Source organism: Uloborus diversus, chromosome 6, assembly GCF_026930045.1.
Source record: "Uloborus diversus isolate 005 chromosome 6, Udiv.v.3.1, whole genome shotgun sequence".
NCBI lineage: Eukaryota > Metazoa > Arthropoda > Arachnida > Araneae > Uloboridae > Uloborus > Uloborus diversus.
This window is the reverse complement of record NC_072736.1, coordinates 132,237,770-132,255,098: the sequence shown is the minus strand read 5'-3', so window position 1 is coordinate 132,255,098 and position 17,329 is coordinate 132,237,770.

Genomic DNA, 17,329 nt, shown 5'->3' with positions numbered 1-17,329 from the left:
GCAAAAAAAAAAAAGAAAAAAAAAAAAAAAAAAAAAAGAAAGAAAGAAAGAAAGAAAAAAAAAAAGAAAAAAAAACTTTAGATTCAATTGTTGACAAATCGAAGCAACGGCTCAAATTCAACTCAACCGCATACCTATGGGGAACCTTTTCAGCTTTGTGCGTCAAATTATTTAAAAAAAAAAAAAGCACTAACTTAAATCTGGAGCCATGTCGTACAGAAATATTCTTAATGTTTTAATCAGGGCTACGGAGTCGAAGCGAAAATGACCAACTCTGACTCCGGGAACTTCAGAGTTTTCTGCTCCGACTCCTTTACTTCAAAATCAGCCCGACTCCTACTCTTCGAATCCGATTCCCCTGCCCTGGTTTTAATATTTGCAAAAGTAGCGGTCAACTTAGGTGGTCAACTTTACAGGTTTTACTGTGTTACGAAATTGCAAAATAGCTCCAAATACCGGTATTCGGTAGTCCGGTATACCGGTGTTGCAATCACAGATCACCAAAAACCGTCTTGAAGGAAAAAAACCATTGAACATAAAAAAAAACGTTCTATATCTTAAAAAAATATAAATGAATTTTTAAAAAACCTATTTTGCTTAAAAATGAATTTTAAACTACAGGGAGAAAAAAAGTTATCTGGCCTAATTAGTCCCCAGTCTGTTGGATAAGAAATTGTTAAAAATCACATAATACATGTAATAATTTTTAAAATTAAATCACCGAAAATCTGGTCAAGTACAGGTGAAAATGTTCGTTTGCACGTCGGGTGGTCAAACAGGCTTTTTAGAATTTACTGAACACGATTGGCTATAGAAATACTATTATAAACTAACTTCAAATGTAACCATACATCGATTCATGCAGTGCCTTTTAGCAAAGAAACTTTTAAAATGGATGCAAATAGTTATCTAAGTGATCAGACGAGCTAATCAAACCAATAAATCAATTACTAAAACGTAGCTAATAGAATTTATCGAATTACAATAAATTTAAGAGAAACTGATTAAATTAGGGGACTTAATTGGCTCGTCATACATGAATTGGATAATTCGTCAATACGCTAACAAACCAACTATTCGAATTCCCAATCAGAAGCTTCCGCCAGCTGCGAATTCTACAAAGGAAATTATCGTAAACTGCAATTCGATGTCACGAGAAATTGGTTTTAACAAGAAAGAAAATTGAAAAAGTTTTATATTGCTTCGTAGTATTTACTTAGCTTTGTATTTATTGCAGAGAAAGTTAACAATTTAAATGTTGTTGTCAAATAATTGTTTTGTCGCATCATCCGAACGAATGTCTTCGAATAAACGATGTAATTCTGAACAAATATCGGATTTGACAATGCTGAAGGGCTTCGATTTAGTTGCATCGTAAAGATTCCATTTAAAAACGGCTGGGATGAGATAGCGATTTATTGGTATAGGTTCAAAACCGCCATATTTAAAGAGAGCGAATTAAAAGTTTTCAGTTGTATGAAATGGAATAGCAGTTGAAGCATTTATGCCCTAATTATTGAAGCATGTATTGATGTATTGAAGCATCGCTAACCATTTTAATATAGACCGGTCTAGTAGAAAAAAGTAAAACTCTGTTTTCTTTGGTACAAGTTTCCTTTGGCTACCAATCCATCTTGTAATGGTATTCGTAAAATTCGTTTGATCAAGTATTTCCCAAGCCAAAATAAATAAATAAATAAATAAATAAAGGTAAATATGGAATAGGTTGCTTCAAAAAAAATAATAAATAAATAAATAAATATAATAATAATTTTTGTTACTACTCCTTCTACAGAGCAATCACGAATTGCTTATTATCCTCACTTGAACAAAGTTCATGTTGCTCTGATTTTGATGGTTTTGGATGATAGATCATGGTTTACTGATAACCATGACAAAGAGAATTAGTCTAGCGAGTTGTTTTTAATATTAAGAGGACAAACTTTCGTAGCCATGTTTACAAATTGTTTGCGTTCATTCAAGGCTTAACTTAGCAGATTTTACTTTTAAAAAGGGTGTAAAATAACTTTTTTTTTTTTTTCAGGAAAAACATCAACATGGATGAACTTAAAAAGCAAAACTTCATCGAAATACAAAAATTCCAGGTAACTAAAACCTATCATTTAATATTTATAAGAAATAAAAATACCATAAAGGTATACACTAAATTTAATCTTTATGATGACTATACGGGTGCAAATTTGCCATAATAACCAGATCATTATTATCGCATCCTAATGACCATTTATTTTTTTAAGGATATGACTCGTATTATCTAATCTAGAAAATCACCAGTCATAATATGACGGGTGAGAATTTCTACTCCTTTTCCATTCCAGTCCATTTGTAGAAACAAGAACGAGTATGGTCCTATCGCAAACCGCGATTGCGAAAAACATAATTTAAATGCAAGTGATTTTTTATTTATTTATTTTTTTTATATTTTTTACAATATTGTTTTGGTAATAACACGAGTTGAGAAAATGCTTACTTCATTTGAGTAACAACACACGAGTTAAGAAAACTCTTAGCGTGAGTTTCCCTTTTCCTTCAATGTGCCTCACACAGTGCGCTTCATTGCTAAAACATTCTTTTCATATCTTTGTTCCAAAATTTTCATCAAAACTTGAAACAAAATTCAACTTTCTTCATCACCTGAGTCACCATGAAAGTAATATTAAAAATGACTTCTACATTACGAAAGAATCGTTGGAGCAGCTTGCAACCTTGCTCATAAGTTCTCTCGTGACAAACGCCGTTGTTCGTCGTGATCGTTAAGTTAAGAGGTAGTGCATCTAAAGTGATTAATAAAATTTGTTTTTACAACAGTATCTGTTCATTTTGGGGAGAAACAATTTATCGATTTATACGCATGCACGTGATACACCCTTTGTTTTTTGAAGTTAACCATTCTGACCAATCACAAAGACAATGCTGCGGTGGGCAGGTAAATGGCAGTATCTGCAGAAATGAGTTTTCGAGAAATTTGAAGAAACGCGTGTTGGAAATTGACCTTTTCTCGCCCTTCTTTCAGCGGAAACCAAATAAGCGAGCTTGTACAATAAAGCTAACATACAACGGGTGACAAAAATGAAAAATTTGTAGCTACTGCGCTTTACCTGCCCGCAAGGCAGAACAGAAATCGAGACGACAGTTTTGCGCAGATAGCATTTTTTTTTACTGCCAAAAAAAAAAAAAAAAAAAAAAAAAAAGGGAGAGTTGTGAGGAAGAATAGATAAAAGGTGCATAAGTATGTTACACTGCATTATTATTACAAAGTTCTTTAAAAAAAAGAAAAAACAGGTTTAATTTTTAAGTTCTTGCCCATGCATGTGGAAACGTTTTTGATGGCATGCACAGTAATTTATCTTCTGTTTTTGCGAAAGAAATGCCTTTTGTATATAAAAATAATAATTGGAACATTTAACAATATTTGAAATACACCGCCAGCCTAGTCATTTCCAGCCGACGACTGCAGTTGAAGGCCTCGAGTTGAAACTGCAGTCCTCGGCTGGAAATGACTGGGCTGGCGGTGTATTTCACGTATGTTTGCTTTAGCCCTGGCTAAAGGGCGGTAATTTACTGAATATTTAACAATATTGTTTGCTTCATTACTATTATAATTACTAAAAAAATCGTCCGTCAAGGTATGATGGGTGAAAATTGCTTATACAGTTGAACGAAGCAATGGCCTGTTTGGTGACCTTTTGATAGTTGAAATTTTAACCCTAGCTCCAGTAGATGAACTCTGAACTCCAGTAGATAGTGTTCATTATTGACCATTTTTTCGTTTCTTCATTCTCCTAAAATTAGTCTTACCAGTAAAGCAGTTAAGTTACCGGATCCAGTTTAGCCTCGTCAAAATAAAGCATTTCCCTGCATGTCAAACATTACCAAAACATATTATCAAATTATCATGTCGTGGCGCGAGTTTCATTGTTGGTGACATCAGGAGCGATACTAGATCAGTAAATTCACTATGAAATATATGAGGATTGGTTTCCTTCGAGGGATGTAGAGTTCACCTCCCCAGAAGAGACGTTTATCTAGCAAGACAATTATCGAGCTCTATATCTAGCTCGATTGTTTCTGTAGAATGCATCAACGCTAATGAAACGCGCCAGAGCTAACTGAAAGTATTTCAACGAGAGCACATAAACAGAAGTTCGTCTTGAGCAACAATTCTTTGCTACAAAGAATCTCTCCAGCGAAAGTAGGGCAAGGTCTCCACCGGAAGAGGATTAGACCTGATGGTTGGATCAATGGGCGTCCGTTGCCCCGGCAACCAACCCCTTGATGCGTCGACGGATGCGGAAGAACCGGCAGACGACATTTTAGACACTAATATCCAATAGAAGAAAAGATAGGGTGCAAATGAATCGGTCCTCTGGCAGGTGAAATAACAGACGAAGTATCGTTGCTGAACTGGCGTTCTAGCAATGTATTAATTTGCGAAACGTTGGACTAAATCAGTGTTCCTTAAATTGTGTTCCGTGGAACCCCAGGGTTCCACGGAGATCCGTCAGGGGTTCCACGAAAATTATCTGGTTTTTATTTAAATTGGTGTTATTTACAATCGATGAAAATAAGGTTTGAGCGAAGCTTTTAATCAGTCTTTTTCGAATGATCAGCAGAGAAAATATCAAAATGAATTGTGCGCTAAAAACCCATGTAATCGTCAATACCCAAAACTCATTGAAATCCTGGAGTGGTTTAAAATATGAATACTCCCCTCCCCCCACCCACCCACACAATCGGGGAACTTTTGATTTGCAGTTTTCTTTCTTTAAAAATAATTATTTCGACGGGAAATTTTACAGTATTTTTTTTTTCTTTAAATTGAAGCCTGAGAGTTGAACATGCGTCACTTGACGTAACTTTTATTTTCGAGGTAGAACCATGCAAAGCCGGGCAATGCAGCTAGTAATGAATAAAAACTACGTACTGTTTGATATTTTAAACCGCGACCTTCCTCGTATTTGCGCATGCGTCAGGTCGCTTCTAATTTTATCAGAATAGTGGAGATATTGATAAGAAAGATAACGAATGTGAGGGGATTTTTTTTTTTTGTTTTTTGTTTTTTTTTTCGTTTTGTTTTCCGTTGGATTTGTTTACTAGAGGTGTTGGTTTGAATTGAGGCTTTTTTTTTATTTTTAATTTATTCCCCTTCCTTCTTAGTAAAGCAGAAATGCTGCTGGTGCATTTTTTTAATCAAGCTCTCACCCCTTTTTAAAATAGAACCGTTCAACGGTCCTAGTCGCGGCTTTCGAGGTCGGGCAGTATTTCTGTCCGTTAGTGTGTTAGAAAATAGTGCAACGATCAAAACATTACCTTTTAGCAATTTCAAAAGTGATTAATATTGAGAGAAAAATAAATATGACATGGCGCTTCAAATTACGCTTCGCTGCGCGATTGGAGGGAATTAAATCCCTCAAGTTGGAATCTCCCTAGTGTAGAATCTCATTCTGCCACAGCACCTCGAGAATAGCCTCCCAATCAAGAAACGAAGCCAACAAATCCCATTATAACTCATTCACATGCTGATGGAGCTCTCCACTCATAGGGGCTTGCAGCTTTTAATGCTTCCTAAATGGTACTTTAGTTAAATTTGTTCAGGGAATAGATTGGGAAGACAGGATTGTAACAGGAGCAAGATTTCCTCTGCGGAGTAATAAGGGCGAGACATAGTTCAGAATTTGAAGCGTACAACTAAAGGACTCATCAACGAACTTTCAATCAAGTACTTTCGTTACACCGAGCAGCTTAACGAAAAACTCTCGTTCTAGAAAAAAGGCAGGAAATTTTTGGCTTGAAACGTCGGTGTCAAAAAAAAAAAAAAAATGTCGTTCAAAGAATGGCTGTTATAACAAAATTTCATTAGAAAAAAAATAGATTACGTAGCTAGGTAATTTTGTGCAATTGTTTTCTACAAATAATATGGAAGAGGAAGTTAGCTGACATCCTTGCTGTGTGTGACTGAGCATTGTCCTGTTAAGGAAATGGTTTCGGGGAGCCTCGCTGTAAATACCATGGCATGTGTGTGAAACATGCAAAACTGCACCCACAGCTGGAGGGATGCTTTTACGGGCATTTCTAAAACAGTGATTGATACACCGGCCAATTTGCCTAATCGTCAGGGAAGTCTAACTGCGATGGGGAGATCACGAGTTCTTTCTCTCTCCTGTTCTCGTCCTCTCTTTGTGTGAATGTGTTGTGCTGAGATGTTGTGCTGTTGCCTATCCTATAAACCGGTCCTTATGGCATGTGTGTACTGTGGAAGTATGACTTCACAGCAAATTTCGGTTCAATTGGAAAAGTGAAGCAGCGTACCCCAAATTGCCGGCCTTGTCGGCAGAACAGAAAACAACATCCACACTACCATGACAGCTTGACGGTACTGTCTGTACGTTCAGCAGTTCTTCCAAAGTAGCATCGGAAAAGACACAGAAAACAGTGCGAGCGGAAAGGGCCCATCTTCAATTGTCGCCCCTTTTTAAAATGGAATCTATCCCGAGTGCTAGTCTTCGTTTTCGAGAACGGACATACGTTTGTGACAAGAGTGCTAACACATGTGTTGGCACTCATAGCAGGGCTCACTGGAGTCAGTTTTTAATTGGACAATTCTCGATCACACACAGCAAGGGTGTCAGGGGACTTTCTCTCCCATAGTATCACTTTTTCGGGCCTGTTCGATATCCTGATTTGTCACTGATTGAGAATATCTGGGATCACTTTGGACGGCTAGCGACTTTGATCGAATTTGTGTCGTCTTTGCAGTAATCGTGGAACGAGATGGCGCTGGACATCGTACGGTACTGTTAAGTCTCGATCATCGCCAGTATCATCTCGTGCATTCATGAAAAGAGGTTGCTTAAAAGGGTACTAAAACTTCCATTCAGTAGAGATTTTTCCTCTAGTAAATAAGCATTTTGCTTTCGTTTTGTAAGCACTTTTTTATTTCAATGTCGTCCTCACGTATATAAAATTTCGTTTCATTCCAACAAGTCCTACTTGGTGTGTTGATTTTGTGTGTGTGTGTGTTATAGAGTGTATTTTCAATTTGACAAAATGGGGTTGTTTCCTTCAGTCAAAAGTACTACTTTTAGTCACTGAAATTGATAGAATAAGCAAAAACAATGACATGGGAGCATGATTTTTTTTTTATATTTTCCCATTAGTTATTTTTATTTATTTATTTTTTTTAAATGCCCGATTTTAGAAATAAAGCGTTGTCTTCATGACGTCACAAGTGACGCACCTTGACGCGCTACTCCATTGCCGCGCTAAACGTTTACGCCTTGCTGTCAACCACGTTTGTCAAGTTATGATAATTTGCTCGGTGCGTAATGACATCAGTGAATGGCATTTCATCACTTGTGATGTCATGCGCAGAAGCGAAAAAAACGAATTTCAATTTGCGCGCCGATTAAAATAATCGTTAAAAAATATTAAACTTTGTCAAATTATTTTAAAAATAATTAAATTCTATGTTTTTAAGCATACTCTTTCAGAAAAAAATACTTTTAAAATTTCGGAAATAACCTCATTAGTGGTTGTGCCCGGCAATAAATGTGGGCCCCATGATGTAATCAGGCACTACACGACAGTGTTCAAACTCTTGGATCAATTAATTACAACTTTAAAAATATTACGCAAAAATAAGATATAGTCAACGTCAATTAATAAATTTCCAAGCACAAAAGAAACTGTTTTTGTGCTTCTTTTCCGAGACTTTTTTCCCCGACAAAAAAGGAACAATTTGAATATCCGTTTAAAAAATGAGTAACGAATGACCGTTACGCACGCATATTTTACGCTTTAGCCATTTTCGATTGCACATGAATGAAAACGAAAGTGGAAAAAAATTACAGGAACGGTAATAGCCGTAAGATTTAAAACCGGTCAGGAACAGTGAGTATGTGTTCGGTCATGCAATCAGCAAAAACGCATTTATTGCTGGAGAAAAAAAAAAAAAAAATCCACACACACACACAGCCAAACGTCTCGAACTTTTTGGGAGGGCTGAAATTCTCAATTTGCCGAACAGAACTCCAAATTTCGCCGAAAGTTGATAATTTTGCAGAATCTCCAGAGAAAATTTGCCGAATAAGGAAATTTTTGGGAGGTAAGAGTGACCTCCCGTGACCTCTCATCGGGGTACCCTGCATCCAACGTAGAATCTTTCAATTTTTTTTTCATCACACTTCATATTTTCATTTGACAGAAATCGGTTTAAAATATTTATCCGTAAATAAAAAGTGTCATACAGTGACCAAAAGAAGCCACAAAATCGACGATCTATCTTTTGATTTATTATTTTGTGTATGTGAAGGTCTATCATAGATCAGTTGTAAACAGTACGTTACCGCCTCTAATGGGGTTGCTTTCTTCAGTCAAAGGTACTACTTTTAGTCACTGAAAGTGATAGAATAAGCAAAAAAAAAAAAAAAAAGAAAAGAAAAACATGGAGCGAGAAAACACATTTTCCCAACGCTGAATGCTTACGCTTGCTGTCTATCGCATTTCCAGATTATGATAAATTAAGCAGCGAATTAAATATCGCGTTCTACACTTGCTATCAACCACATCGTTACCACTACATGTGAGAAAAAAAAGCGAATTAAATATTGCGCTCTGCGCTAATGGCATCAGTAAATGACATTTCAACACTTGTGATGTCATGTGCAGAAGCGTAAAAAAAGGAAATTGAATATGCGCACCGATTAAAATTTTTTTTTTTTTTTAAATATTAAACTTGGTCAAATTATTTAAAAAAATGTCAAATCGTACGTTTTTAAGCACGCTCTTTCAGAAAAAATACTTATAAAATTTCGGAAACAACCCAATTCAGCACATCAGTGATAGTCCACAGCTCAAGCTTTGCCCTCAATTGACGGGTTGATCCGCACCATTGCTGCTTACTCTCGCTGATGTGCTGAACGTTTTTTAGCCACTTTGGTACTCTCAGCTTCAATGAGATGACATTTGCCTCCAGCTCGGTTATTGACTATTCCAGACTCATGAGTCCACAACAAGGACGAAACTGTAGTCTCTGGGTCTCATAACTGGATAACTGGATCAGTTGCTTGACGCATTGTTTGGCGATAATATAACGCAGTGGCTTCCAATCAGCGGGACGCACCTCCCAAGGAAGACAAAATAACTGTAAAGTGGCCACGGTTCTGTTACCAACCCAATATATCATTTTAAATACACACACACACAACAAGAAACCATCATTCAAAATTTTCATTATGATTACTATTAATATTACTGTTGTAAGGCAACGAACATTTGTAACAATGGGTTTTATATTTAATCATTTAATGGGAAAATTGCATGAAATTTGCTGTTTTTCATCCTAACCGAAATGTAATTTTATATAAAAATTTTCAGCGTTAAGTTGTACCTTAAGATTAAGCAAATCATTTAGTGAAATCCCGAAGTCCATAAGTGGTCTAGTTGCTGAGACATAAGCAAAAGGCAGCCCTCAGATTTTTCAGTGACAATCAGGCCAAGTGTAATATTACAAATTCTATAATAATAATTATTTTTATGATTAATCTGTCGTAATCTGGCTAAATTTGGCGTTAATTCCATCATCTTTCATCTAAAATTTTCTTAGTAACGTGAATACGTGTGTTACCGTTGAGTTTATGGTGTTAATTGATGCATGCCTAATTGCTATGGTTAATTTAGCAGTTGTTAACAACATTTCTTGTACATAGTTATAAATAAGTCTCCTGTGTTTTTCTCAAGAACTGTGTTATCATTTAAAGAATTTCTTGAAGTGGCTGGACTTTTAGCAATAATAAAAGTGCTTAGTAATAAAAGCAGACGACTTTTTCAAAACGGTTAAAATATAAATCCTTTTCAATAAAAGAGGATTGATCGCCAAAATAAGCACACTTTAAAAGGTGTTTTTTAAAACGTTCCGAAACAATCGAAGGGAATAAAGGACGTAACCATGGTAGAGTACAAATTTAATTTCCGCTTCGAAAATAATTTCCATTTATCTTCAATTTTTGACATTATTCTCAAGCTTAACCATTTAGAATCGTTTGGCTTGATTGAGATAAGCCCTGGATGATGGTTTTCTCTTAACGATTCCAAAAGCTCTCCTAATGCTCGTAGAAACGTCATCTTAGCAGAATATTCCAAGCTTTCGAATGACCTAAAACTTGAAAATGTGAATGAAATATTTCTCTTCACGTTATCAAATTTATGTGAAAAATATTCTTAAAATTGGAATAGAAAAAGAAAAAAATCGAATTTTCAAAAAATCGCTTGGAGGTGCACACCCCCATGCAACAAACTAATTCTGTGCCAAATTTCATAAAAATCAGCAGAACGGTCTGGGCGCTATGCGCGTCATAGAAATCCAGACAAATTTTCAGCTTAATTATTAGTAAATAATGGCACCCGCACGGCTTTGCCCATAGTAGAAAATTAAAAAGTCTTTTGTTTTGCCTGTATATTTAAAAATAATGTATGATGAATTTCTCGCCAATTGGCTTGCCCATGTTACGGTTCCACGTTATGATAACTTGGTAATTTACTCGTCCATCTTATGATAATTTGCTGGGTAAAATGGTCTTAAAATTGGAATAGAAAAAGAACAAAATCGAATTTTCGAAAAATCGCTTCGAGGAGCACACCCCCATGCTACAAACTAATTCTATGCCAAATTTCATAAAATTCGGCCGAACTGTCTAAGCGGTATGCAAGTCACAGAGATCATGAGAGACAGCGATCAGGACAGAGAGAGATCCAGACAGAGAGACTTTCAGCTTTATTATTAGTAAAGAAAGACAAAGATAACTTTATCAAGAATTTTTCATTGTTTTGAAACAAAGCTGCATAATATTTCGTATGCTCCCTGCAATTCGCCACTTGTAAACTTTGTTGACTTCATAATTGCTTTTTCGCTTTGAAAAGGGCAAAAAAAAAAAAAAAAAAAAAAAAATCTTCTCAATGGAAGTAGCATTTGCAGTCATCTATTTTTAGGCATGCCGCGGATATCCAGGCGGGCACAGAAATGCCGATGCCGCCAAAAACCACATCTGGTTTTCGGCGTCATTCATTATTCCCGGCTGCGAGCCTCTCTGATGTGTTAAGATTTATTTCTGGTTTTTCCTCCCATTTAGCAGATTCGACAAACGCCCGCCGAACGCTCACCCAATGTTACGACTTTAAGTGCTTTTGAGGTTTCGATCGTTTTCTCACAAGTTCTGAAACACTTTTTTTTTCAGAGTTCACCGATATACATCAGTTGATATATGTATATCATGATATGTATCACGATATACCATATTTGTTTTGAAAATATCATGATATTTTGATATTTATTTTTTCAACTACCGGATTTTCAATATAAAAATTATATCAATCATTGTAATTTTATTCATTTACTATTGAAAATAACCAAAAAGTTATGTACTATATTTTTATGATGCATTAATACATAATTAAAAAACAAAGTAAGATAATATTCCTTTTTTATTTTATTTTCATAAAATTATTAGTAATGTAACAATTTTTATTCACATTACAAGTGCCTAATTAAATATTAAACATTAGAAAAAAAGAAAATATCTTATGACTGAGTAATGAATATTTTTATGCCTGAATCACATAACTGTAAAAGTAGCCAACAGAAGAAAAATGAGTGAAACAGCATTTCCGTTTAAATTAACTCCATTAAAATTGATAAAAATGTAAAATGAAATCTATATATATATATCTATATATATAAAAATGGACTTTGGTAAATTTGTTCCCTAAGATCTCAGAAACTACCCGGCAGATTTGGCTGAAACTTTCACCGTTTGTTCTTTTTGGTACTGGGGAGGTTTGCAGACCAGTTCGAAAAAAATCCGATTGATAGTTCCTTTTTTATTCTAATTTGTCCATATTTTCGCAAAAATGCCCCAATATGACGGTGAAAAAATACGTGCACATATTAAAATTATGTGTCCATCGAAAGCGCTTATTTTTCTGCTGAAGATGGCATCTGTTAGAAAGTTCTAAGTTGTATGAAAAACGAGTTATGAGCTTTTTTTGTTCCATGTTCGAAGGCTTTCCTCAACCCAATTCATTATTTAGTGTATCATCTCAACTCAGTTCATAGTTAGAATTGTTGAATGTTTTTGTGTTTCGTCTGACTGTTTGAGGCTTTTCTCAAGTCAAATCTTAAAGTAACGTTTTTTCCCCAAGATTGGCTAATAATAACTATAGATTTGGTTGATTATTTTCCATTTAAAGGGAACTTTAGTGTAATTAATGTTTTTTTTTAATTATTATTTCTGCTGATTGGATTTTTTAATCATTATCCAATCTGACAGCAGAAACCTCGCCAAAATTTATACAAAAAGATTTCATTAGCGGATGCATTTGGCAGTTTTTTCAACTGTCACGGTTTTTGAAGTCAAAGACCACGTAATAATGTTTGTCAGCTTTCACCATGTAAACAAAATATCGTCAATCAAAGAATCTTAAAAAACTTTTTTTATTGTAAAATAATCCAGCAACTAAATTAGGCAAATCCATAAACACCACAAAAACTTCCATTAATGTGACTTAGTGCACAAATTCAAACTATCGCCAAATTTTACTACTTATTTTGGAAACATTACGGATGAAATTGTTTAGCGCCATTTTATGGTGACCAAAAGTATTCTCGCATATGGCGACAATATCTCTTTAACAAAAATTAGTAACATACCGTTTTACAAAGTAAGGAGGGGGAGCATTATCCAAGGTATCCCAAAACGATTCCCGCAAATTCGGTAATATTTTAAATTGCACCTAGAACCCACAATAATTAAGATTTTCCAAAATAACTAAAGCAAGTTTAAGGGGATCACGGGCGCGCGGCTACATTTTTTTTTAAACAGTTCGTTCTTCAATAGACATACAGAGAAGCTAAGACTCAATGCAAAAAAAAAAAAAAAAAAAATAAGTATTAACTGATAAATCTTTTGAAACACGTGAAGTTTAATTTCATAATTCGGAAATTCTTCAAATTTGTATACGCTTAAATTTCGTGTTTTCGTTTCTAAATGAATACTATTTTGCTCTTTTTACTTACTGCTACTTTAGTTTTATGAGTAAGGAAGAAGCTAGAGTTTATGTCACGTCAAAAAGGTGTGTTTTAAGTTCTTTCACTTAAAACAGAAAACAAACGATTTCTGTTTTAAGTGAAACAAGTAACGATTGCTTCTGATAATTATTGCTAACCCAGGCAACGCCGGGTATTTTTGCTAGTATTAGATATAAATAATGAAAGAAACCATTATTTTAAGTCTACATATTGTAATAACAATATAAGAAAATAAAGAGTGATTTGAGGATGCATTTACTATTTTGAAGACTTGAGTTTGAGCTGATTGAAAATATTGGATATTTTCGAACCCTGCATTTTTCACACCCGTAGGCGTCCCGAACTCATGTTTTTGGGAGGGCGGAAACGCTCAATTTGCCGAATGCAACTTCAAATTTTGCCGAATGATTATAATTTTGCCGAATCGTCAGACAAAATGTGCCGAATAAGGAAATTTTCGGAAGATTACAGTGACGTCCCATCGGGGTGTCCCTGTTTTACACCTATTTTATGATTAGTTTATTTCTGTTGCAAGTTTGTACGGACCTCATATAAAATTAGTTGTCAATTCCTGGTCATGCCCATTCTGCCGTACAACGAACGGTAAAGCGCAGAATCTGCATAAATGAGTTTTTGAGAAGTTTGAAGCAATGCGTTTTGAATTCTACACCAACAAGCGAAGTGTTCAGTGTTAGAATTTGACAGCTATTTCGTGTTTTTTTTTTTTTTTTTTCATCGGAAGCTAAACAAGCAAGCTTGTACATAGATGCCAACAATGGAAAAAGAATGAAAAATTTGCTGGTAGTGTGCTTTGTGTTTCCACAGCGGTATAGCTTCCAGACTGCCACAGATCAATCCTGTTCGGCCAGAATTAAAAAAACCATTTCTGAGAAAAAAAGCTTACAACATTTTAAGAAATATGTGTAGTAAGATTTTTCTCCCATAGCAATATCTTTAATTTTTATAAATTTCAAAGTCGGACAACTAAGGGTACCAAAGTTTTTTTTTTCTTTTGCTGAAAGTGAAAGGATATCTGTCCCCTCCCTCCTCGTACAAAATCCATTCTCTCTGTCTCCCTTTTTTGTACTTGCACTGTCAATTTCAATAATGTGCCGCAGACATTTACATTCTGCCTCTTGATGGTTCGTAAAAAAAAGCGAATTCTTGTTCTTTTAAAGCGTGTGAGGTGGCGCTGAGGTCAGTTCTCATCCCCAGAAATTGGAATCCCTTTGTGAGGGAGAAGCCGACAAAGCTGCTCCTGATTATCAATCAGTAACCGCTTGACCTTCTGTTCTAAATTGAAAGCTTTGTTTAACTGAGACGCCAATTATTTCAAATTAAAACTTCCCTATGTAGAAAAAAAAAAAACTTTTTTCTTCTGGGGAATATTAAACAACTCCACTCGTATTTTCCATGCTTTGTCCTGATTTGTCGCCAGGCGAAATTAGGGGAAATACATGGCTGCGTCAAAACAACTTCTATATGAATCTGCTTTTAAAAGTTTCTGATAATGAAGCTGTTTCGCTTATAATGCAATTATTTGGTTTTGGATGACTAGGAAAGTTCTTTTGCTTTTTCTGGGTGTACTGTGTAAAAATTCAGTTGTTACCTACCCCATGTTGTGTGAAAATAGCAATTTCCTCTGAATTTGCTCCTTACTTGCTCCAATTTTTGATTTAGCCGATTTCACTTCACTTATTTTTGAAAGGATTAAGCTAATTTTTAAACAAATAAGAGTCATGCTTCAAAATGTGTAACTTTTCTGTCACACGCCTTTTACAGTAAAAACTTTAAGGAACAATTCATTTAACAATAATTTTTAATTTCATCAAAAATATATCTATTTAAACCTGCCAACAAATTTCTAATAATAATTTTTAATTTAGTATATTTTTGGTTCACAACGTGTGAATTCTCACCTCCGTGCCATGTCACATACATTGTGCGACTGTTTATGGTGCTTAATAACTTGTTTAATTAAAAGTATGTACTGATTTATTTATTATTCTTTTCACAAGTGTCTCAAATACTAATTGTTTAAGTATATTTATTTTTTTAATATTGTGTTTTAGTTCGTTTTAGTGGGATAAGGAGTTATGTCACACAATAAATTCTCACCTCCGTTACCTAAACATAATATGCCATTCCTCATTAACATGTGGCAGTGATAACATCAAATTTTATTTTCCGTGATACAAGAGAGCCCCCTCGTTTATTTTCAGATATAGTTGAAGTTGTGAGATTTTTGTCAAAAAACAAAAAGGTAGATTTTGCTTTAAAAAACTTAGTGTGGTTATTCTGACTTCTCACCTCCGTGAACTTGATTTTCACCAATGTAAATTAATGCAAAAAAAGAAGTGAACATCTTTTTATACGCTTAACATGCGCAGATTGTAGCAACGAAGAAAAAAAAAAATCCCTGAAAAACATATATAATAAGGCCTGTATTAATGGAAAATTCCTCACCTCCGTGACAGACCTTATCAATAATAATATTTCTGAGGTGAAAATAAATTATGGAGGGAAAATACATTAATAATAGGCATTCTACAAAAATTATAAATTGCCAGTTTATCCTCAAATTTACTAAATACTATTTTTTAACATACAGTTGAAACTACTAACTAAGCCGTACTTTAACTAAGAGAGCTTAACATTATATTCCTACTAATCATTAAAATAGCTGATTGTTTGCACAATCAACAAATTTACTAATTTGACATCAAATTGGCCTCGACTTTTAAATATTAAAAGTTTTTTTTTTCCGTGAACAAGGCATTTTATATATTTTTTTTATTTCTGAGTAAAATAATTGTCACTTAGTTGGGCCATTGTTTATAGTTACTTCTATTAGGTAACACTTTATGTAAGAATTTTAAAAAAAAATTTCAAAATTGAAAAATATTTGCGTTAAAAGTTACGTTTTCTGGAGAATGACCCATAAGCATTTAATTATTACCGAACATATATTTTTTTTAATTCGTTTTTAAAATGAAATCATCTAAAAAATATTGTATTTTAATTATTTCAGTGCAAACACATGGGTAATATGGCTCATTCAGTCTAAAATCTATGTATTTTATCTGTCAGTACAATGGAGTTGTTTCTTTCAGTCAAAAGTAGTACTTTTAGTCACTAAAATTGATAGAATAAGCAAAAAAAAAAAAAAAAAAAACATGGACCCAGAAAATTCTTTCATTTTCCCAACAGTTATTTTTTAATTAATTTTTCAAACTCTTCGATTTTTCAAACAAGGCGTGGTCTGGATGACGTCACAAATGATGCTCTTTGGTGCAGCTTTCTACCGCGATTCCACGTTATGATAATCAAGAAGCGAATTAAAATTGCGCTCTACACTTGCTATCAACCATATCGTTGCCAATACACGTGAGTAAAGATGCGAATTAAATATTTTGCTCTTTGAATGGCAACACAAAATGACATTTCATCATTTGTGATGTCATCGGACAGAAGCATAAACAATGAAAGCGCACCGATTTAAGTAATTTTTTTTTAAATATTAAACTTAAACAAATTATTTAAAAAATAGTTAGATTCTATGTTTTTAAGCATGTTCTTTCAGAAAAAAATACTTTTAAAATTTTGGAAACGACCCCATTAAGCATAGGCTCCAAAGGCCCTTTGTTTGCCCTACGTGGTAAGTATATTACAGTATTGTGAGCTGCTGTTTCTGTTCATACGTTTGAATCGCACTATGTATTCCTGGATTTCTGAATTTTCCAAATTTTGTATTCTGACTCAAAAAATAGTGAAATCTCTCCTGCCGTGCGGTATTCTCCACGTTTTATTTTTTCTGATTTTGCTTATGTTCACGCTAAATTTCTTTTATTTTTTGATCAATTTTATTGAAAGTAACACTTCATTATGCTAAAACAAAAGTCGGAAATAATTTGCATCTGCGTATAGTCCGCGGATGTTCCGTTTTATTATTATTATATGTGCCGATCCATACAAAAAATAAATCATATGTTTAATAAAAATAATTTTGTACTTTTGTTCAATAGGCTTTTTATTGCATAGTTATGAGAAGGAAAAAAAAGAGTAATCGTTAACCGAAAGTGGATGTAAAAAAGATTGCCGCACAATTTCAACAAAACACTTATTTATGCATAACACGTGGCATCTAAAAAACATTAAAGAAAAAAAGTTGAACCAAAAGTACTGTATTTCCAACAAGTGATAGGACAATTTTGAATTTCTAAAAGT